Here is a 22,235-nt window from a genome sequence, read left to right as displayed (position 1 = left end):
TTTTATCCGCCGTATAAACTTGTATAAACGTAGGCATACTATATAGCTTAATTAACAAGCATGGTGTCGCTCACGCGCGACCAAACGTGAACACATCTCACTCGATGACCGCGGGAACTCGCTGTCAAAACGCTGGAGCGAGGAAGTGCGGCAGCAGCAGCGAGCGAATTGACCTTCGTGCTGTATCTCGCATCAACGTGAACTAAGCCGCGAAAAAACAGCGCGAGGCCAGACTCTGTCTCCGTCGCAGGTGGCTTTCAAGGTGCAGCGGCGCGTGCGGCCGCCCGCCGTAGAACGCGCCCTCTTCCTACCCTCCCCCAGGATCCTTGCGCGCGACGGAAGACGGCGCGCTTCCAGCCCGCTTCCATCCCTTGCGTGCGCGAGATTAAGCCACAAACACCTATATGCCGGTTCACCGTCGCAAGCTTTCGCTGGCACATACACTGCAGCACACCGCGCACGGCAACGATCTTATCGGCTTTCGACTTTATACGAAGCCTCGCGGCGACGGCAGAAATGCGCCTGGAGTGTCCATGTAACTGTTATATCACAATAAAAGCTCCAGTGTTCATGGCCTTGTCGTGACCTGAAACATATATACAACGACGTGATGAGGCTTTCATGACCGCGACATCATTGTTCCGGCATGAAATATATACACGAATGGACGCAAAAGCCGGCATCTCGGACATATATATACACTATATATGTGGTGCGTGTTCCGACGTCGGCGGCCCGACAGATGTTTGGGCCGCAACGAACCTCTGTCTGCTCCTACGACGCTTTCCGTTTTGTTAACGACGCGCGCACGTGGCCGATTTCTCCTCCCCGCGCTTCCGCGCATGCAATATGTAACGAGTGCGCTCGCGTGCTGCCGCATTGGAGGGTTCGGCGGGAGTGCGCCGTTATAGAGTACGTATATACGTATATATATACGCGCGGTCGTCGCGCCGTCGGCCGGAGCTGGCACCGGCGGTGAGACTGGCGCCGCGCCGGCCCGACGGCAGGAGCGCCCCGGAATCGATGGCTGTAGAGCTTTCTCTGTACACGGCAGACCGCTGATTCATACGCCGTGCGTGCAACGGGTCTCCAGTAGCCCGAACCGGGCCGACGGTTTTGTCGTAGCACATGCCCGCAGGGCTTTTGCGGCAGCGGTTGCTGCGGACCGCTGTATTTTTTTTTTTTTCCTTCCCGGAACGGCCGAGCGAGGGAACGTCCCGGGAACCGCGTTGTCGCCGCGGGCGCGTTTGGACGAAGGTCTGCGGGACTCTGCCCGCTGAATCTTGCCTTGCGCGTGTGACGGCCGGCTGGCCCTTTCGACGTCGGTGCGACCGTGAGAGCGTTTTGATTAAAATCGACCGGGCCCCCTTTTCCCCGGATTTGGTTGGCGCGAAAGGGCTTGGCACGCGCTGCGCGCGAATTGAAATGGAAATGGAACTCAGTTTCTCCGATTCACGCGCGAGAATCGGCGCGCGTATGAAAACGGGACGAGAAAAGAAACGCGAACGACAGGTCGCTGTTTTGTGGGTATACACTTGCACGGGAGACTCCAAACAGATTTCGGCCTGCAGGGTGTCTTCCTCAATATTCCCAGCTTCACCGCTCTTGCTTAATGCATTCTGTAGCCTACGTGTGCACTGTGTTGAGTTAAGGATGGCATGTATTGTAAGCAACGCTTCTCCGTTTGCTATCACTCTGTCTTGCTGCCGCGAAAACAAGAAAAAATAAAATATTTTTTTACAAAGAAGAACGTATGGCATCTACGTCTGCTCCGTTTCGTATCCCGATTAGCTTGTATGGTTTGGTGCTGGCAACTTGGGCGCCAATCGTCGATGTGCGTTCGCTGCGCGTGTATGCATGCGAGCAGTGCGTATACCGTCAGCGCCATGCAGTACGTGGTTAGCTTTCTTTATGTCTATGTTGATGCTCGCCGACGTACGGGATGTGTAATTACTTCACACTCTTTCCGATGTTACGTGGTTTTTTCTCTCTCTACCGCTCTCGTCCGTTTTACTTCCTAATTTGGGAAGTTCCGTTTTCGAGGTTTTCGGGCCAGCCCTTATATATCATCTATATATCTATATATCATATATATATATATATATATATATATATATATATATATATATATATATATATATGTATATATATATATATATATATATATATATATATATATATATATATATATATATATATATATATATATATATATATATATATATATATATAAAAGATAGTCTAACAGACCTCGTTCTGCGATCCAAGCTTGGTGACGCGCGACTGTTCGGAATTTCAGTGGTGTGTTACGTACAATCCGGTCTGCGGTGGTTGCGCCTGAGAGAACGTGACGCTTCCCGTCTCCCCCGCGGCTTAGTTTGCTTTGCGTTTAACTTACCCCAAAGGTTCGGGGAGGAATTCATGCAAAGTGTACAGCGGCGGCGCCGCACTGTTTGGTTGCGTAACGGTCGACGTCTCAGGCTTTGTTGCTTCTTTCTTCTTCTTCTTCTCTCTAGCTCACTCTATCCCGCAACGACGCGGCTGTTACTTTGGAAATTTGAAGTGTGTAGCGTGAAAATAATTTGAAGGTCGAGTGTCATTTTTGTTAGATAGCGAGCTATATAGCCGAAACTCGCGCAGCGTGTATACACCTGCACAAAGGAAGAAGGCATGCATGCAGAGCTCTCTTGCGCCGTGCGCTGTATATCCGATTAGCATGAAACGGCTGTTACCCGCCGCTCCGAAGCGCGTTGGCCGTGCCATCCACCCTACAGTACCGCCATGCATGCAGGCAGCGCAGCCTTGAAATCCACGCCAGTCACGAAACGCGCGTTTTCCGGGGCGCAGAGGCGCGCCAGCGTTGTGAGCTGCACGCATGCAGGGTCGTGGCGCGAAAAACACGCGCGCGAACAGAAAGAAACCTTCGCCGCCTTATGAGATGAATGTAGCGATTGCGTAACTCGGGCTTCCGCAATCACAGTCATTACAATACCAACAAAGCAGCTTGCGTTGGGATCATGCATGCGGCCCGCGCCATCACTCGCGATAGAAGTGCTTGCTGCGTCGCATGCGCGGCGAATGAGAAGAAACCAGCGATGAAGTAGTGAGGCTTATAACGATACACGGAGGAATTCGGGACTGCACAGAACTGTGACGCTGTGATTGTTCGTATATATACTTCGACTACGCGCCCTATCCGAGCCACATTGCGTCTTTGTACACCGTTATATGCTATGCACCCGACGGATGGTATTCTGTCTATATCGCACGGAGGCGTATAGGCCGCGGCGCGCTGTGTCAGCTGCGCGGCGCGTGTTTTCACCCGTGCATGCAGTTGGCGTGCTACATACGTGGGATCGAAACAAACCGCGCCTGATGCGCCCGGCGCCGTCTCGGCTCCTTCCTGCTCCGTCCGTGCGTTCATTTGTTCGCTCGTGCGACCGGGTTCGCTATTACGCCGCCATCGACCCGAATTTCGTGCGCGCATTCTTCTCACTCGCCGTTTCATCCGTGCGGAACGCTGATTTGTGCTCGCCCCCCTCCCCCAACGGGATTGAGGTTGATATATATCGTCCCGCTGGCCAGCTTTGTTTCCCCGCGTTTTCTTTCTCTTCGCTCGTGCCGGTCATCCTCGTTCCTCATCGATACTTCGTGTCTTCCTTCCATCGCTCTGCTATTACTTTTTTTTTCATGTTACGACTGTAATAATGTTCGCAGTGCATATATGTCCATAGAGCGGTAGCTCCGCTAGAGATGCGGCGAGAGGCTCCCGAATCAATCTAGGCCAACTGGAGTTTCTGGTGGTGTTTAATGATCTGGGGAGAAAAGAACGAAAAAACAAAGAAGAAAGAAACTAGAACTATTGGATGTCCGCCGCGATAGTGTAACACGGCACGTCCATTGGCGGACTTTATAAATGTGTGCATGCACTCGGGTCGCGCGGGCTGCGCGCGCCATCCAACTCGCGACGTGAGCACAATTAGCAGTGTAAGGCACGCTGACGTATACAGTACATGGTGACACGATGCAATAAGTATATAATATTAGTGCAGTCGATTCCCGTTAATTCGCGACCTCGTTAACTCGGTTGATTCGATTTTTCGTCAAATTCGAATGCACAGGAAAGTCCCGGCGAGAAACAGTATACATCGCTATGGAAAGAAAACTCGTTTATTCCGAACGCGAAAGGATGCCGCTTCGGTTAGTTCGACCCGCATTGGCGCCCCCTCATGCGCGCAGCGGTTAGTAAAAGCTTGAAAACGCAAGAAATTCCGCAGACGGCGTTACTGCTTCCATAGGCGAGTGTATACATGCATGCGACGGCAGCAATCTGTCCTGGAGTCATGATGATGACTTGCACATGACCCTATGAGTAGTCACGACAGTGTTGCAGTCTGTGGGCCACTGATCGACGGTGACTTGTATAGTCATTGCAATATAGTGCAGGTACATAAGTATATGGTCTGTTCACGACGACAGACTATTTCATGCAAAAAAAAAATGAATTCGTTGATTTTACCGGCGTTTTGTTAATTCGACCTTTCGGATAATTCGACCAAATCTCGCTGCCCCACAAGGGACGCATTAACGAGAGTCGACTGTAAATGCGAGTGGTCTTTATCGTACGCAGTCACTAATGTGTACGGTATATGTGAGCTTTGCATGGTTTTGTAAGCGAATGCCGATGAGACTTTTGTTTCAAGACTGACGAGTGCGTCGTGCCGACTTTGCATATAACACTTGCCGTCGCGCTACCGAGAAACATTCAGTTTCACCAAAATACACAGATAGCAAAGGCATATGCGTCTCCTATAGACGTGATCCATCAAACCGCGCGGAAAGCTCAAAAGCCATCAGTGCGTTTAGTACGGGGACGTCGGGGGCAACGCTTTGCGCTATATCATGGTATTTTCCCATGTAGTCTCGTATATGTAACGACTCTGCGAAAAGGCCTCTGACCAGCTATTTTATGCGATGAGTGTTACCTTGCTGGTCTCACTCCCTTCTGCAGATGACGTATGCACGCGAAGCACCAGCGGTATAAGTGTATACACAAAACGCACACGGCCGCTTTAGCTATCTCTCTCCTGATAAGGTTATCTATGACCAACACAATACAATGATTCGGCTCTCCTCCCCGTAACAATGCGCGGTGTATGCTGCTCATCATCGTTCTCGCTTCCCAAGAAAGCAATCGCCCGCACGTATATGGACATCTGAACCCACTGTCTCTGCAGGTATACAGTCCCACGTTTGCAGCGCACCGTTCTTTCTTTATTTTTTCTTTCTTTTTATGTATAGGTGTGTCAGCCTAGTGCGTCGGTTCAGCAATCGCTATAGTTTTTTTTTTTTACTTCTGTGTATTTCTTTGCAACATTGCCGCTCTTTCCTTCTTTCTTTTATTGAACTGTGTACACTCCTCTTTGTTATTCCCACAGCTCCATCCTTTGTTGATGCCGAGCTGCAGGTAGCCATCCGAGCGTATCGCTCTGGCTGCCCGCCCGCCCGCGTTTCCAAACGAACTCGTCTGTGTATGCGTGCATAAGATCCGAGATCCACGGCGCCGATACACATACGCGCAGCGGCGGCGGTTGCGCTCGTTTTCTCATGGTTTCGCGGGCAAGGGCGAACCACACTCCGCGTCGGCGATCGTATCGGCGCAAGTCTGGCTACTCCGGGCCCGACTCCGTTGTGCCCGCCGGCGCCGGTGTCGGTGTTGTGCGTGCGTGCGTTGTCTCCGTGCTCGCACATATAAATGCCCGTTTTGCAGCGTATAATGTCCCTGATACGCCGGGCCGGAAAAAGGCGCGCCGGCTCCCTCCGCCTTCAGCCTCTGGATGCTGGCTCACTATATACTAAGGCAACGTATAGGTGTCTTATCGGACCCGCGTGGGTTCGTATGCCCGCCTTCTGATGTTAAAATCGGTCGTATAAGCCAACCGTCGGTATAATTGGCGAGTGGTTGCGCTCACGCTCGCTCATTTGCGTGCAGTGACCCTTCATGCGTGGCACTGACCGCTGCAGTCTCCTGCTTGGTGCATGCAATTACGTCAGTTTCGCGTGGAGAAATAGCTATACCTTACACTGTAAACGAAAATAAACCCACCTGGGAGTTTTTAAGAGGTGATGTGCCCTAAAACCTCCCCTCCTCAAATATTTACTCCGATGTATGGGAGCAAAACAGCGCCATCCCCTCGTTTCACTCCGCTGGCTAGCTGCGGGAGTATTAAGGTGACATGACGCGATTTTACTCCGCTTAAAAATCTTGTTCTCCCGTGAAACTCCGACAGGGAGTTTTAAAAAACTCCCCTCCGCCGATACAGGTTCGTCACGTGGAGCTTCCCATGAGGCTGTGCGCCTCGCCAGCGACCGGGCGCGTTCGGCGGTGCGGGCAGTGCTCATGGCTGACGGTTTGTTTACGTCTGTGAAGTGTCGTTCCGTGACAGCGTTTCGTCAATTTGTTTCCCGTATTTCCTTCCAGAAAGTGTTATAGGCATGCCTGAAGCTCATTGTATCTCAGCGTCAAGTACATTAGCTGTGATCGCTTTGCTGACAACGATGATTGCAAGAACTACGTTTTCAAGTGCGGAAAAAGGCTTAGGTATACCTCGAAGCTGCTCACTGGCTCGTGTTGTCGGCTCACGTTCTGGCTGTGTTTTCGTGCTGCGTCACCCTGTCTTGTGTTCTTCAGTACGTGAAATGCGACTTCTATGTCCTTTTGAGTACATGCTGACAACGTCCAGTGTAGTGTTTGAAAGGACCGCGTAGCAATGGCAACAGTAGCCACTGTTCGAGCGACGACATCCTTGCTAGTCGCGCATGAATGGCGTAACCCAAGTTCGTTGCGGTGCTGTGTTGCCAGTGAGAAAGACCGGAGTGCAAGCAACTGTTTTTATGTATCTGTGAACGGATATCCTCGCCCGAAGAAAAACGGTAGGACATAAGTATGCGTACTGAAAATAAAGCTTCTTATTGAGCGATGTGAATCGAATTGTTATCGCGCATATATGTTTTGGTCACGTCGTTGCTTCCGATATTGCATTAACATTACGCTCTATCCGAGACACTGATTTAGATGCATGCCTGCTGGCTCCGAGTTTAGGGATTCACTCGACAGATCAGCGATGTAGCTCCTTTTCGCAACCGAGACAGATTGCTCGGACGCAGAGCAAGTAGTGCGGTGTATAAAATGTATGACTGCGCATTTCTCGGTGTTATGTCGGCTGCTGCGGGTCATGCTCAAACGTAATAATTTCTTGCTACGCTACCACTATATCGCAAAAATTTAATTTTGCTATGCAACACATGCACTTACATTTTTCTTGCTTACTGTAACTAACGCACTACTTTTTGGCCGCGAACGCCGGCAGTGCGCGAAGTCGCTTCAGCACTCACAGAATGGCATGATAATTTTGAAAAATTACGCCATTAACTTTTTTTCTCTCACTATTTTGAATTAACAGTTTTGTGTTGCTTAAGGTATTCTGTTAATTTCAGAGAGACAGATCTCGTATGAACGAGCATGTGAGTCGTAATTCTGAAAACAGCACAGCTGCTCCCTAGGCGGTTTCGAGGCACACAATATCGTGGCTATATATACTGGCACCGTTGCTTCTTGAGTATCGCGTGTACGTGTGATGTCTCTGAAATTTCTGCATTGGGCGTTTCTGAAATGTTGATGTATGTCATGATATATGTGCTTTCATTGACTGGTTCCGTCGAATTCGACGCGGTCTCGTGTGCATATTTCGAAATCTGACCAGCAGCCGCTGCATGTAAACATGTTCGCGCAAACTCACGCGATGGCTCTTTTTATACTCCCGTTGCACCTCGAAAAACTCCGTCAATAGCAAAGCAAAAAATAAAGAAAAGACAGAAAAAAACTCCCATAATTCCACGCAAGAATTCCGCTCGTACGGAGTAAAAATTCTACTCCGATCATACGGAGCAAAAAAAACTCCGAACCGGGGGGTCGCTAGAGGACAAGCAGTATACTCCCACCTCGGAGTTATTTCCGTTTACAGTGTAGAACTCGTCGTGTACGGCGCATTTAGTTCAGCATCTGTAAGTGTGGTCAGTTTTACGCGAACTTATGCGTGCACCTCGCTCAGAGCCCGGGTGCGCGTCGATGCGTGGTCGTGCGCCTTTTTTTAACCGAGAAAGCAAGACCCTTCGGTTTCGGAGCGTAAAAAAGGTGCATATCTGATGTTAATTAAGATGTGCCGAATCGAAGGCAGGGACCTTCAATAGCGAACGTGGGGTAAAAGCGGACTTTTTAAATGCATAAGCATTTATATATGCCTGCCCAACGAGGAAAGCCGTCCGTCCGCCCGTCACGTAAAATAATCGCTTTCAAGATAGGGCCCGCAGGAGCGAGCGAATTGACATTCATGCTGCTTCTCGCTTCAACGCGAACTGAGCGGCGGGAACACATAGCACACGAAGCTATCATCACTCGGCGCACTATGTCCCCATCGCAGATCGCTTTCAAGATAGGGCCCGCGCGGTCGCGCCATACGCATCCGCCGCCGCAGTACGGTTGATCACCGTTGATAATGGCTAGCATGAAGAAGAGGCAGCGTAATTGACCACGTCTACGTACGAGTTCTACCAAACGTGACACTGTTTAATTACGTCACGTACTACAGCATGCGCATGCATAGGCCAGCTCCCGTCTTCCACGAAGCAGCGGCATCATCCAAACGCGCCATCCTATATAACGTGAGTGAAGATTGCGATTATACTCGCCTTTTCTTCGTCGTCTCACATACTGGTCTCATCAACGTTTAGGTATTGCAACTCCGCTTCACCATTTCACGATTCTTTCGCGGTGTTTCTCGCAATTATACCTAACACAGCAGCGCACGGCTACAAAACGGCAGGTGATGAGTAAATGCTTACGCATAATTACATAACTTCCACAGGAGATTGTGAGTGTTATTTTTTTAATTGCAATTCCTGGCTGAACTGCCTGTGCTCTGCAGCCTGTCAGGATTGGGGGCTCAATCCCATCGTCCGTGGTCCTTTGCCAAGATTGGAGTACGGCATGAATTCGAAGGTAGCTGGCCCATGCCGTCGTCCAACTTATTTACGCTGAGATCGTTGATGAAGTGAAGAACTGTTTCTCAACGAGAACGAGGAAAAGGGTTTATTTACAGAAATTAAATCAGTCTAACATGACTGCTTGAGAAAAAGAGTATTAGTCCAACAGGACTGCATGAGAGAAGTGACTCAGTCTAACATGACTGCTCAAGAGAAGTGTCCTCAGCATTCGCACAACCACAGTTTTTATACACTCGATCCGCCGGTCCTACGACGCGGCGACTGTTCGTTTACTCATCACCAACGCGCAGCTGCTCTGAAGATCAGTTTACGTACACAAAGGCAACCGCGCTCTGATGCCCGACGACGGCGTTGGCGGGTGCCGTTCCGGGAACTATCGTTGCCGATCGAGGGTCGCTCGTTGTTCCGTGCCACTCCGAACCGTGAGAAGCACAAAAATACGTCGTTCCCGCGGCAGCTTGTCCATGCGTGTCAAATCAGCTCCGCGTTGGGGAACTCCGGAATCATTAGAGAGTTTTAGCCCAGCGGGTTTACGGCCAGCGGAGCGGAGCGGGCGAGCGGAGACGCGACTGCGCATGCGCACCACGCTGAGGCGCCCAGCGGTTTTACGGAGCAGCGTTTACGCCCGCTGGAAAGCACTCCCCAGCGGAGGGTATACGCAGCGCGCGAGCGTGCGTAAGGGCGCGCGGGCGTGTATGGGAAATGCAAGACGGCAGCCGCGAACATGAACGCCGGCAGTTCTGCATCGAAGACGGCGACTGCCGCGCTGACCCGCACATTAGTACTCAGTACATTATTAACAAATAATGCACTGAGAACATGTAATATATTTTTATTCAACATTTCTTGCATAATAAAAGCAAGCGTAATTCAATTTCATTTCTCAGTAACTCCTATTCGAACCACTAGGTGGGGCAGCAGAGCGCCCCGCTCTTTACCCCGCTCGAGCGTGTGATCCGCTGAGCTAAAATTCTTTTTTCGCGAGCCGCTCCGCTGGCGCAACGGTGGAGACCGCTCCGCTCCGCTGGCCGTAAACCCGCTGGGCTAAAACTCTCTATTGTTCACGCACCGAACTAGTTCCGTCACAATGTCGAAGGGGCTGGAGGAAGGCGGCGGATTCCAGCGCAAAGGTCGCTTCTTTGAACGCCTCCCAGCTGCAGCGACGGAGAGGGAGAGGTGCGCGTCGTGTCGCCCTGTCGTAACTGTGTGGCAATCTTGTTTCGCAGCACGCCATTCTTGACAAGCCTCCCCACGTTTGTGTATTACAGCAACGCCGCGATCATAAACTGATTAGCGCAATTTCCTTTATTTCAGTGTTCACCTCCCGGAAAATCACTCGCAGTTGCACGCGTTAAAGCGCGATTTTGTCTTCGATTTTGTCTTTTTCTTCCCTGCTTTTTCTTCGAACGTGCGAGTCACCGTATTACGTGCACGGCCTTGGTGAAAACAGATCTACACTCCAGTCACGTCTCGTGAACCCTTTCGACTTCCTGTCGATAACTTCGCAGCTTTCTTTTCTTACTTTTTGGGCTGTATATACGTACAGCGCCCTGCGACAGGCATCGTGCGACCTAATGTCCCGTGACCACAATGCGGGTGCCCGTGGCTACAATGCGAGTGCTCTCATCCAACGAGAGACAGCTATCTCAGTATTGGATCGCATTTTATTTCGCTTGTAGTTCGAACTTCTCGCCAGGGCACGGTCCTGCGTGGAGACAAACGTCGAGGCCGCGTTGGGCGTATAATCTCGTTCGCCGCGGTTGTCGCGGTATAGGTTTAGCGTTCGCCTGCGCGCGCTAGATAGATTACTCGCTCATGTGCAACTTTCGCATGTGCGGCGCGCCAACGCATCCGTCGTGCAAAGTTCGAATCGCGCTCTCCATATACAGGACGATATATGTCAACGTGCACTTAGCGCGCTGCCGCCTGTGTAGATGTATACGTGGACGTCTTCCTTCTCGTGTAATGCCGCGCGAAGCAATGGAGCGGGTGGCTTGTATACATGAGCGCGATCTATGCGATATCTTCTGCCGTAGCGCAAGGGACGACCTGCGCCGTCACGGCAGGGGAGGCTTCTTCGCTCGGCGCGGCATGCATGCGTCCCGCGCGCTCACTTTCGCGGAAACGACCGCGACGCAGTGTGCCTGTGTGCACTGGGATGAGGCTTCGCCTGATGGTTTCAGTTGCCTTCGCGGTGCGCGCGCTATAGAGCCTTATCGCATCGATCGAGCGCGTTGCTATAGCGGCTCCGTCGTTTCTTCTTGAGGAAAGAAAGAACAATCGAGAAACTAGGCAGCCGTGTGTGTGTGTGTGTGTGTGTGTGTGTGTGTGTGTGTGTGTGTGTGTGTGTGTGTGTGTGTGTGTGTGTGAGAGAGAGAGAGAGAGAGAAAGGAGTCGCATTGGGCTTCTGTCTTTTCGTTCTCCGGGTGCTACGAAAGTTGGTTTTGCCGAGGTCGTGCCGCGGGGTAACTGTAGTATATACGGATGGCGGCGACAATGAACGTGCTTTCCCCGCCAGGGTGTGTCCTATATATCGCGGCCAGCCACGATGTGGGCCGAGCTGTTGATTAAGTTTGCAGGAAGGGCACGGTTGCCGCTGGGAGCACTGTTGCTGCAGGCCGGCCGTGAGTGGGATCTGGAAAGCATCTACTTTTTTCTTCGTTTCTACGTGGCTGCCGACCACTGCGCGGAGCGCGCGCAGAGTCGGGAAAACCTTTATTCGATCTCTGATTTCCCTGGCGTTTTCGCAGTAGCTATAGACGTAAAGATAAAAGAGTGTATAGTACTGCGCACGAAATTAAGACGGGAAGGAAAACAAAGTTGGCAGAACTCGAGAACGGCCTCGCTTAAGTATGCAAAGTGCAGGATTAACGTTATTCCACAATCGACGGGGGGCTGCTGGTGGGCAGTCGTTTATACATGTGTGAATGTGCTGCGCAATGCGCTGCTGAAGTGGCTGCAATGTTAATTGCCCTCGTTAGAGAATTAGTATACCTCAGTTGGCTGGTGCAGCTTACTGATTCTCTGGGGGCGCTCTGTCTAACGCGTATGTGAACCTTATGCAATGTTAATTGCTCTCGTTAAGGGGAGTAAAGTTAAAAAGAAAGCTTTAAGGTCAGATGGCTGCTCCAGCTACTTAATTCTCTGGGGTACTCTCCCTGGCGCCTATGCAACTTGTATTGCAAAGGACAAGTCTGTGGGATGCTCGAGGAATCGCAGGGTTTTGTCGCGCAAACTGCAACGCGCAGGTCTTGAGTGAACATTCGATGATCCCATACACAACTATACTTCGCTGCATCTTGTATCGGATGTCATACTCGAAGGAAGAAAATTAGGGGATAAAATGAAGCAGGAGGAGGTGGCCCGCCATCTTTGATGGTTGCGAAGGCTTTAGAGGGATCTACATTTTTCATCTGTTGACCTCAGCCTTCGTTCTTTTGCTTGGTGGATGTCTCTCTCTCCTTCCACCCCCTCCCCTTCTTTTTCATCCTTTCTTTTTTACGGTCTTTTTTTCTTCTTTGGGCGCGCGTTCCATGCGGTCGGTCGGCTGGCCTTAGCTGGCGTGCCAACGCGCCTAAATTTTTGAAATGCCGCGGGGCGTCTTTCGGTGTTTCGCGACAACCGCGAAAGAAAACAAAAGGAAGAGAACAGCAAGAATAGATTTCACTGGCCTCAGTTTGGCCGCGCGACCTACACAGACACTCGGCATTATGGCACGGTTCGGACGTCCGGCGAACCGTAACACATTTGGCTCCGCACCGCACTGTCGCAGCGTTTATATTTAGCTGCGCCTCCATGTTCTAAAAAAAAAGAAAGGCAGATGAATAAATATGCAGAAAAAAAAAGGTAGGTGAACGTCTATGACGAACGGCCTCAACGTGCCTACCGCGCACGCACTTGTCAAAAGATGTCCCAGCTCGAACGGTGCGACGTGAATGCTCAAGCAGAGACGCCGCTCACCGCGTAATCGAATTTGCTGCCGCAAACGCGCCTATATAGCGGGAGGAGCGGGGGGCGTCGAAAGGCGGCCTACGCCATCCATGCGTTACGCAGTGCTTCTATATATCGCACTTAAAAACGCGCAGCATTAGGTGAGCTTAAAAGACATGCCCACGGTGGTGGACGTGGCGCTGCAGCTATACACGATCAATGTCGTGCACGATTCGCGTGGCCTTTCTTTAAAGCGTAACTTGTTCTGCCGCGTATATACGGCTGTCGTGATATGCCAGCGGATCAGCTTCGATCAATCACGCCCACTTCTCCTCCGCGGGTGCGAACGTCTCGGCATGGGTTGATCTCGTGGTTAAAAAAAAAAAAAACCTCGCGCCGGTTGTGTAGCTTCTGCAACGTTGCACCGTTTTTGAGCGATAGCCCGGTGCGTACACACGGCGCGCTTTCCGGCTACTGCAGCCGCCGCTGCGGCGGCGACGACGGGCCGTCGACGCCTCGACGTGATCGGCGCCCCGATGACGGCCGCGTCCGAACACCCGCTTCGGCTTCGCCGCCCGCCCAAAGTGGCCTTCGCGTTGGATCGCTCTCTTTCCCGCATCCTTCTCTTTTCCTGCTCCGCGTTCCTCTCTTTGTTTAAGCGCTTCTTTGTTTCTTTTCGCCGCTTTCTTGCTTTTTATGTTTTGTACATGTCCCGTGGCTCTTTCGAGCGTCGCGCACTTTCGCTGTCGCATTCAGTTATTGCCCCCCTCCCCCCTCCTCTTCTGCAGTTTCTTCCCTCCATCTTTCTTATTGTTCGCGCTTCCCCACAATGCGTCGCTGCTTTGCGGAGGAAACCTTGGCAACTGCGCTTGTCAGCTTCTCTGGTATACCGCTATTGTCGTGGCCGTTTCTGGCGTATGAAGTAATTTCCCGCCTGCACCGTTAATGCATTTTTGTGCATTATCGGGGGAACTCTGGCGCGTGGATGGAAAGCAGAGGAAAACAGCGAAGGCAATTCTTTCTAATGTAATTATCGGCGCGCCTTACCATTTTCTTTTCTCTCTCTCTCTCTCTCTGAGCCCTGTGCAAGTTGTCTCAAATATTCAGAAGTCAATGCAAACGACGTATGTCGTGTTCCGAAAGCTGCCTCATGGAAATTACACATGTGGAACTGCACTTCGTTACTTGCTTTCTCTTCTCTCTCTCTCTTTTTTTTTTCCCCCGACGCGTAGCGTGGTTGAACCGGACGGCTGTGCGTTTACTGGAGTCTTCTGGGGCAATAGGTTGCTTGCCTGTTCGCTTCTTCGGCGTCTTCTTCGGCCTCTCAGGTGAAGTCCATCAGCACGTGTTGCTGCCGAATCCGGTCGTTCATTTCTTCGTGATCGGAAATTTCGCGAGACATGCGATAGGAAATAGTTTCCTTTTCAACTCATGTTATTACGCGCAGAGGCTAAACAGTCGCGAAATACACGTGACTTCAATGTAGCCTTGTTGTCAGACGGGCAGTTGTTTTGCTGAAAACGAGTTGGCGTGAAACGACATTCGCAACGTAGGCACGCGCGACAAAAATGCCAACTCTGACCTTTTCATTATACAGGATGCCATGTATAATGAAAAGCCATTTTCGCACCATCTGATGCGAAAACGGCTCAAGATTGACAGGCCAAGGAACTCGCAGGGCACTTTAGCTAGCTCCTTTGTTTTTTTCCCTTTCCTGTTTCAGGCACATCTGCAATCCTGTGCTCGTTGTGCCGGCTGAGTCTACGCGTCACGAAGCGTATGTGTGGGCTATGCTGCCTTTAATGCATTCGTAAATAGAACACAGTAGCCGGGAGAAGACTAAAACTCACTCGTATAGCAAGCGTGTGGAAGCGCGCACTCCGTATACTTCTGTGTGCGACATACGGTACTTGTCAGCATTTCCAATGAATCCGCGAAGCCTCATGCACCCATCCTCCCTTTTTCTTTTTTTAAGGTTACGCAGAGACAATCTGCGATAAATTTTATTCTTTAGTAGCGTTCTTTTTTTTACTTTTCTTTTATCTCTCTCTCTCTCTTTGCTGTTGTCGTTGCCGGCTGTATAAACTATTCGGTCTCGTAGAACAGTCGGGAGTCGGCTGCCGCGCGGCTTGTGCGAAGGATGTCTTTGCGAGCCTCGCGACATCTGCTCGCCGACTGCACCGGAGGTCAAGGTCGTCTCGCGAAGTGACGACGACGGGCCGTTCTTCTGCGAAACAATATTATACGGCGGCGGGGGCCAAAAAAAGGAGATTGAATTAGCGAGAAAACGGAGCAGCGCTTGGCAGGGCCAAGCAATTGCCGCAGCCTGCGTAGTGCTGCGGCAAGCTGCGGCGTTCGCAGTAGCAGCAGCAGCAACATGCGGCAGCCAGCGTTGGCCGCTGCGCGGAAGAAGGGAAGCCAGCGGGCGGGGTGTACGGTTTGTCGTGACGCGAGCGGCGGCGGAGGACGTCGTGGTGTGTGTGTGTGTGTGTGCGGCACGACAACCGGAGCGGTGGCCGAGGCGTTTTCACGCGGCGGAGCTGCAGCCACGGCGAGCCGTCGCATATGAACGGGCCCTGTGGAGTCGGCGTTATGCCCTTGTGGGCAAAGGTATACGGTAAAATCTCGGGGGGGGGGGGGGGGAGGGGGGGAGCGCAATTAGTGATCCGACATTGTTATAGCAATGATATTGCATATGAAGCCAGCCGCACAGGTTTTCTTTCTTTTCGCGCGTGCATACCTGTGTGCCTAATGCGGAACACCGGCTACTTTTCTGCTATAAAAATGAAGAGATGTTGTAGTTTTAATCCTTGTATTTCGAAGTATACAGTCCTGTAAGAGCGGCTATATGTGTTCCCTTTAAGAGTATCCTTTTAGAGAGATCACTATCTATGCAAATGATCGGAACCTGCGCCGCTCCATCAGTGGCCCTTTGGAAAGGTTGTTCTTTTTAGGCGTATTTATTTCCTAGGTCATCTGCCGTCCACATGAAAGCCGCAAAGCTTTCCCTGAAGCGCCACGGTCCGCTACTCGTACCTGGAGAAGGCATCAGGACCGGAGTTTAAGTCCCCGGGATCTCGGCAAGGTTTTTTTCTTGCTATCTGTTCCCATAGCTGCAGCAATCACTCTTATCTCTGGCGGAAACTGAACGAAAGCACGACAGCGCTATCTCGCTGTCATGCTTTCTTTCGTTGTTGAATAAGTGCTATATCGCGTGCGTAACAGCTTGACGTGTTGACACGAAACAGTCGTCAAGCACGCATTATCCATCTTATTTCTTTTTTCTCTTTCTCACTCTCCGAGGCAGGAAAACAGCAACATAGTCAGGCTTAATGCAAATCGACAGGTTGGTTCGTATATATATCGCACGCCCCGCGTGCAGCCTTCCGCTCCATCGTCCACGCATTGGCCACGCGGCGCCTCCTGAAGAATACAGTTGCGAATCCCACGTCAGCCGCCGCAGCACTTCTGCTCCGGTGAAAGCGCGCTCGAAGGCAGCGAACCGTTTCCCCGCCGAGCTGCAGCCACCGCGCTCATCAGCAGAGCCGACCTCTCCCGCTCTCCTTTCGCTCTGCGCGCCGGCGGCTGGCGCGTTGCTCGCTCGACCTGCGTGTCTCCCTGCCGCTTCTCCCGCTGCGCCGCATCTCCGCCCCTCTCCCTTTCCTGCGTCTCGAGCGCGTTTATCTTCAGTGTTACCCCCGCGCGAGACGGCGCGCTGTCTGCGGAAGCGGCCGAGGAGCAGCGAGGGGGAGTAGGGACGCGGTTAACTCCATCCCTGCAGTTTGCCGTTCGGGTTCACGTCGAAGAGTGTACGTGTGCTGCTCCGCCGCCGACTCTGGTTTCTTGAGCGGATCCGCTGCGGTGGTCCGAAGAAGCAGCGATGAGGAGGGGAGGAGGCAGCGCAGTCGTGTTGACGACGTCCCGACGGTTCGCAGCCGCGACCCCGCCTCATCTGTGTTTTAATTGCGCCGCGTGCGGAAGCGATTAGATTATACGGCCTGCGTGGCGGGTCCTCCTTCCGTTCTCGCAGTCACGTTAGGACTTGCTTCCGCCGTGAGCATTCGCGCAGTCTGTGCTAGCGGACGACTGCTTTTAATTTAGCATTGAAGTCTGCCTTTCTGAAACGCGAGCTCGTGGCAACACGTTTCGTCTGCTTATGTCGAGCTCGCATGCGTCCGCGAAAATGATCGCGCCCGTTTCACTCGTCTGTATTGCGTAAGCGAGAGGCGAACGCCGAGCGTTCGTAATTCATCGCGGGTATTGCTTGAAAAGTCGTTCGGTGACGACAACGTAACGTTTACGTTGAATTGTGCTCGACACGCACGGATTGTCACGCTTAGCTTTAAGCGTTGTTCTTATCTCGCAAACGATGTGTGCACTGTCCACGTGTTTGCCCGCCTGAAATTTAGGTGCTCCGTTCAAAGTCTGTATCGAGTGATGCATAACGTAGATGCCGAATGGGCCCGTATACTCGAGATCCGGTACGCTTTAACCTAGCTGTCATGGCGGTGTTTGACTACCTGTGATGTTGTGCGTAGATAGAAGTCGACCGCAACATTCCTTAACGGGTGGGCAAAGAAAAACAAGTCCTGGACAGACCGGATACAGGGAACTCAACACCGCCCTAGATGTCCGTGTACTGAATCGGCGAGAGCTAGAGGTGTCCCTGCATGCGTTTGTAGACCGCTGCCGAAACCGCGGTGCTTCCTCGGCAGCAGTGCGACGCAGCCGCAGGCTGGGGCAGGGCAGACCTTCTCCCGCCTGTGCAAAGCAGTCGTTGACCCGCTTTTACGAGCCGCAAATGTGAGTGAGTGTCTAGGGCGAGCCTGCGGCGGCGGCGGCGGCGTCTGCGGGACGTCGCCTCTCAGGCGACGGACGCCCGCGAGACGACACACTTGCGCACCGCGCCCCCGGCGCTTGTCTACCGAGATCCGCAAAGAAAAGCACGCGACGCGTCGACGCCCCGACTGGCTGAAAGATGTGTAGAAAGGGTTCGGCGCACGACGCAGAATTCGTCAAACGGGCTGACGACGACAGGCAGCTTGGCGCGCGGAGGTTCACCCGCACACTTGACTTTCACTGTGCGTGCTCTATTTCAGTTGTTCTATTATTATTATTATTATTATTATTATTATTATTATTATTATTATTAGTAGTAGTAGTAGTAGTAGTAGTAGTAGTAGTAGTAGTAGTAGTAGTAGTAGTAGTAGTAGTTATTGTCGTTGTTGTTGGTGGCGTGGTAGTGTAGCAAAAAGTTTCAAAGTGCAAGAGTGAACTTGAAGGTAAAAGCGCTGCCTGTGAAATCAGGCACCTGCGCGGCCTCGTTTGCTCCTTTTAATTTTGCTAGTTTTCGTTCTTCCTCCTCTGTTTCCTCTTTTCTTTGGGAGCTCGAAGTGCGGAGTCGTATTTACTGCAGGTGACAGGTACCACCGCTATCCTCTTTGTGTGTGTGCGACTAAGAAAAATGAAGCCATTGTGCGGTGCTTGAAATCGGCGAACTTATGGCGTTGGTGATTCTGAGGCGACGCAATTTGCGCCCAGAGGTCTCACACGCTCGTATCTTTCACATATCAAGTGGTAGTCGATGCCGGTTCCTCGAGAAGTCCCGCCAAGGTCGCTTACGTAAGCTTTTCCTGCGTGTACGCTACGTCTGACTCTGATTAGTCACCAGTATGGCATCCGCCACGTTTTCGCCTGCTCCTGCGAGGCTTGCTCCGTCCTGAGCGCGCTTGCTACGGGGAGAAGCCAACGTTAGGGCGTTGGTGGCGTGACGCGCCCCGAGCGTAGCAGATGTGCTCGTTGAGCAATTGCCTGTTATGCAGCGTGAGGCATGTGCTGCTTTCGCCCTAACGTGCCGCATGCATTCCCAGTGTTCCCCATACATGTTATAAATACGTGCCGCGCCATCTTTTAGTTCGAGTAGTATATACTATGTATCTGCAAGTTCTCCGGAACTTACATTGAATTCCGATGTTCGCATCTGTCGATAACCTGCAAATGTTCTTGAAACATTTTCTTTTCGCTCTTTATTTTACGTTTATCAGCGTTATTGCATTTCATCTTTTTATTAGGTGAATTCTCGATCAATCAATCGCGCAACTTTTATTTCAGTGCCGAATAGACATGGGTGGACGCAAGCGAAATGTGTCTTGTTGATTAGCTCGGACACTGTTAGTGTGTACTCGGAAAGTATTGTGCATGTTCTACTTGTTTGTTTGTTTAGTTACTTGTTTATCTAATTGCGTATTTATGAACTTTTTTCATAGTTCTGCAATACGCGTCAGTGCCGGTGTGGTTCCTTCTTCCTCCTCTTTGTTCTTTTTCTTTTTCGAAAAGTGAAATGCAGTTGCTGGAAACGTGTTGCTTCTAACCTATTCACCTAACACGCCCAGTTAAATCTATAAGCCTGCCTATATATGTATAGTCGGATACAACTTTAGAAAAAAGGGGGCGTTTACTCCTCCGCGGCGGATGCACACGAGCATCCACCAATGGGCGCGCACTCTGGACCGACGTCATGCGCCGGACGGCCGGTGACTTCGCCGCTTCGGTCGTCTGGGCGGGGCCTCCCGTTTTTTCTAAAGTTGTATCCGACTAGCTATAATCTGTCCTAATTTATGCAAGTCCAATGGAACTGTCAGTGTTTGACGCGCGCTGCAGTCGAGAGTATGTTGTTCGTACTGTAATAGCTACAGTGCCTGCGCGTGGAAACGTCTGAGCGTTTTACAATTTACGTATTTTGTAACGATTGTTGTTTGCTCATCAATCGCGATGATTGACATCGGTGCGATAACGGCGACGAGGCGGCGTGCGATCCGATGACGAGGTGCAAAAAATTAAAGCAGATAAAAGTAACAGAATCCTGAGGTATTTTCCAGCTAGTGCACGCTTTACGCGTGGTAGCATGGTTCTTCTAACGGTTATTCGCTGTATATACATACGTGTACTCAGACAGGCTGTAGTGAAATGCTAGCAGTGAATAATTGGCGTAACCCATTGCTAAACGTGCTCTATTTCTCAAAAATTAGCGTGTGTGTGTGTGTGTGTGTGAATCACACCAGTGTGAGTCGCTCACAAAGGCGAATACGGAAAGGAAAACATGTGGTCTAGATCGCTTCCCGTTGTCCACTTTTCATTCCGACAAGCCTTGCAGTTGCGTTGGCCATAGCTGAGTAGACTGTTGTCACGCATGCGCACGATGGAAAGTGTAAGAACATGACAAGAAAAAAAAAATCGTCTCTCTCTCCTATTTTTCTGAACGAAATGGAATGATTTGGTGACTTATCAGCTAGCTATGCGACAGCTGCAGTCGCGTATTCCTTTAACGGCATTTCCCGTAGCGTGTCATCTGGGCGTTCGTTACTGACCAGCTGGCCGTTGCCGCTCCGCACGCAACAGCGTCGCGCTTTCTGCGCTGTACGTATGCAAGCGCGTTGGACGAACGTGCGCCTAAACGCGCAGCGCCGCGACGCGCTTTCCAAATAATGGAACGCGCCTGTCGCGTGCCTCGTGTCGCTGCAGCTGGCGCGAGCAGTCGGCGCTGTGCACACATATACGTGCGCGGATTCATTTTCGCGTACGCGGTAACGGTACTGAAACAAGCGTCGGCGGCTATTCCGGTTGCGCAGCTACAGGCGCGCATTCCGCATGCGTCGACCGCCTTCCGTGCCGCGACGACAATCTGTCTGCTGACCGTGCGTGGGACGTTTTGTTTTGTCGTAGCCTGGCGCAGCTTTTTTTTTTTTTTGCGGTCTCGTTCCTGGCCGCGCGTGTTGTCTTTAATTCTATCGCGCATGTACTCTCTGCAGGCACCGGGGCCTCCGGAGCAGGCATGACCCCTGCCTGCTGCGAGCCCGCGCTTTGGAGGTTCTGAGCTCGACCTGTCCGCCTACCAGCGTCTCTGCTGTTTATATGTGTGCCAAAGCTGCAGTCTCCCTCTAAAAGGTGAGCTCGTGACTAACTGCGTGTGCCTATCTGTTTGTTCGCGTCGTTTAACTGTTTCTGTGTGGCTAGCATCGTGGGCTGCGATGTCTGAACTTTTAAGTGTCCTGTTCGCGCTGTGCCGAAAGCACGGAAAGTCGTCAGTGCATAACATGCCCATGTCTACATTGAAGCACGTTTAAACGCATGAAATTAATTCATTCCTTTTCTCTCTTCATTTTTTGTTTGTGTTCATGACATGTGTTTAGTATATATTCATAGTGACGTTCACCAATGCCATAAATTTGATCATTAGAAAGTTAGTTAATTACTAATTATAATTGAGGGGAAATAAATTGTGGAATAGTCACCGTGTGACTGCCAACAGCTTACAGTTAATCAAACTGGATCATTAAAAGGTGAGTTAAATTACTGTTCTTTCTAATCAAGGAGACAAAATTTTGGAGGATTCATCATGTGTCTGCCAATAACCTGCAGCTGTTTTTGCTAAACTTTGTTGCATACTGTTAGTTGGGACACACTGTATAGTTTGCTCGCCTGCCTTTCTTTCTTCTAACAAAATTAATTGAATACTAGTTCCTGAAGTACCCTTAATGGATCTAGACACATGACTTAATTGAAAACTGTTATGCATGATTATCTTGTCAACCACCATACTGTGCTTGGAATACACTGTCTGATCCTGTTCAACTCAATATAATCTCGTGTCAGTTTGTAAAAAAATATATCTATATAAATGGCTTTTTTAAGCTATATTCACATTGGCAAGATGTTATTAGCAGCTTCTTGCACAAGCAGAAAAGATATCGTAAGTTGTGAAATGTGAGCAGGAATATCTGTCGGCACTGTTCTTAAGGGCATGTCATTGTAATTTAAATCTTTCTCTGAACCTTATGACGGGTACTGAAAACTGCTATTTTAAGATGGCAACAATGTATAGCCTTAAAACCTGTAGTGCTCAGTTCTATTTTCTTGGTTTGGAAGCAGAAAATAGTCAGACAGAGCAACACCTTATGGTAAAACATGCTCAATGGGGTGACTTTCTTCAGAAGGGTCATTTCCTTGGTAAATAAACAAATAAGTAAATAAATATATCTCATCAGTACATGCACTGTCCTGCATAGTGAAAACACCTCCACTATTCCACATCTACCCTGCCCCTCCTGGCTTTTTAAAATTGCAAAAGCATGCTGTAGATAGGACAGGAGTAAAGGGGATGTGTACAACAAGCACTGCACTTCTGTTCCAATTTCACCCAAATCTGCACACATTCTGGCTATCTTGTGTTGTGGAGATCCAGA

General features: G+C 50.7%; 1 protein-coding gene across 6 annotated transcripts in view; it reads left to right on the top strand.

Moving 5' to 3' along the window:
• Positions 1-22,235, top strand: part of LOC139054706 (transmembrane protein 198) — a 121,938-nt gene that overhangs the window by 87,966 nt on the left and 11,737 nt on the right. For 5 of the 6 annotated variants that reach the window (XM_070532171.1, XM_070532176.1, XM_070532175.1 and 2 more), the window contains one exon: positions 20,802-20,937. The gene's annotated coding sequence lies outside the window, so the exon portion shown is untranslated. Of the gene's footprint in view, positions 1-20,456; positions 20,688-20,801; positions 20,938-22,235 lie in introns of those variants that run through there. The other variant, XM_070532173.1, reaches the window with a different exon arrangement.

Source organism: Dermacentor albipictus, chromosome 1 (genome assembly GCF_038994185.2).
Source record: "Dermacentor albipictus isolate Rhodes 1998 colony chromosome 1, USDA_Dalb.pri_finalv2, whole genome shotgun sequence".
Classification (NCBI taxonomy): Eukaryota; Metazoa; Arthropoda; class Arachnida; order Ixodida; family Ixodidae; genus Dermacentor; species Dermacentor albipictus.
Note: the sequence above shows the minus strand (reverse complement) of the source record. Positions and strands in the feature narration are given on the sequence as shown.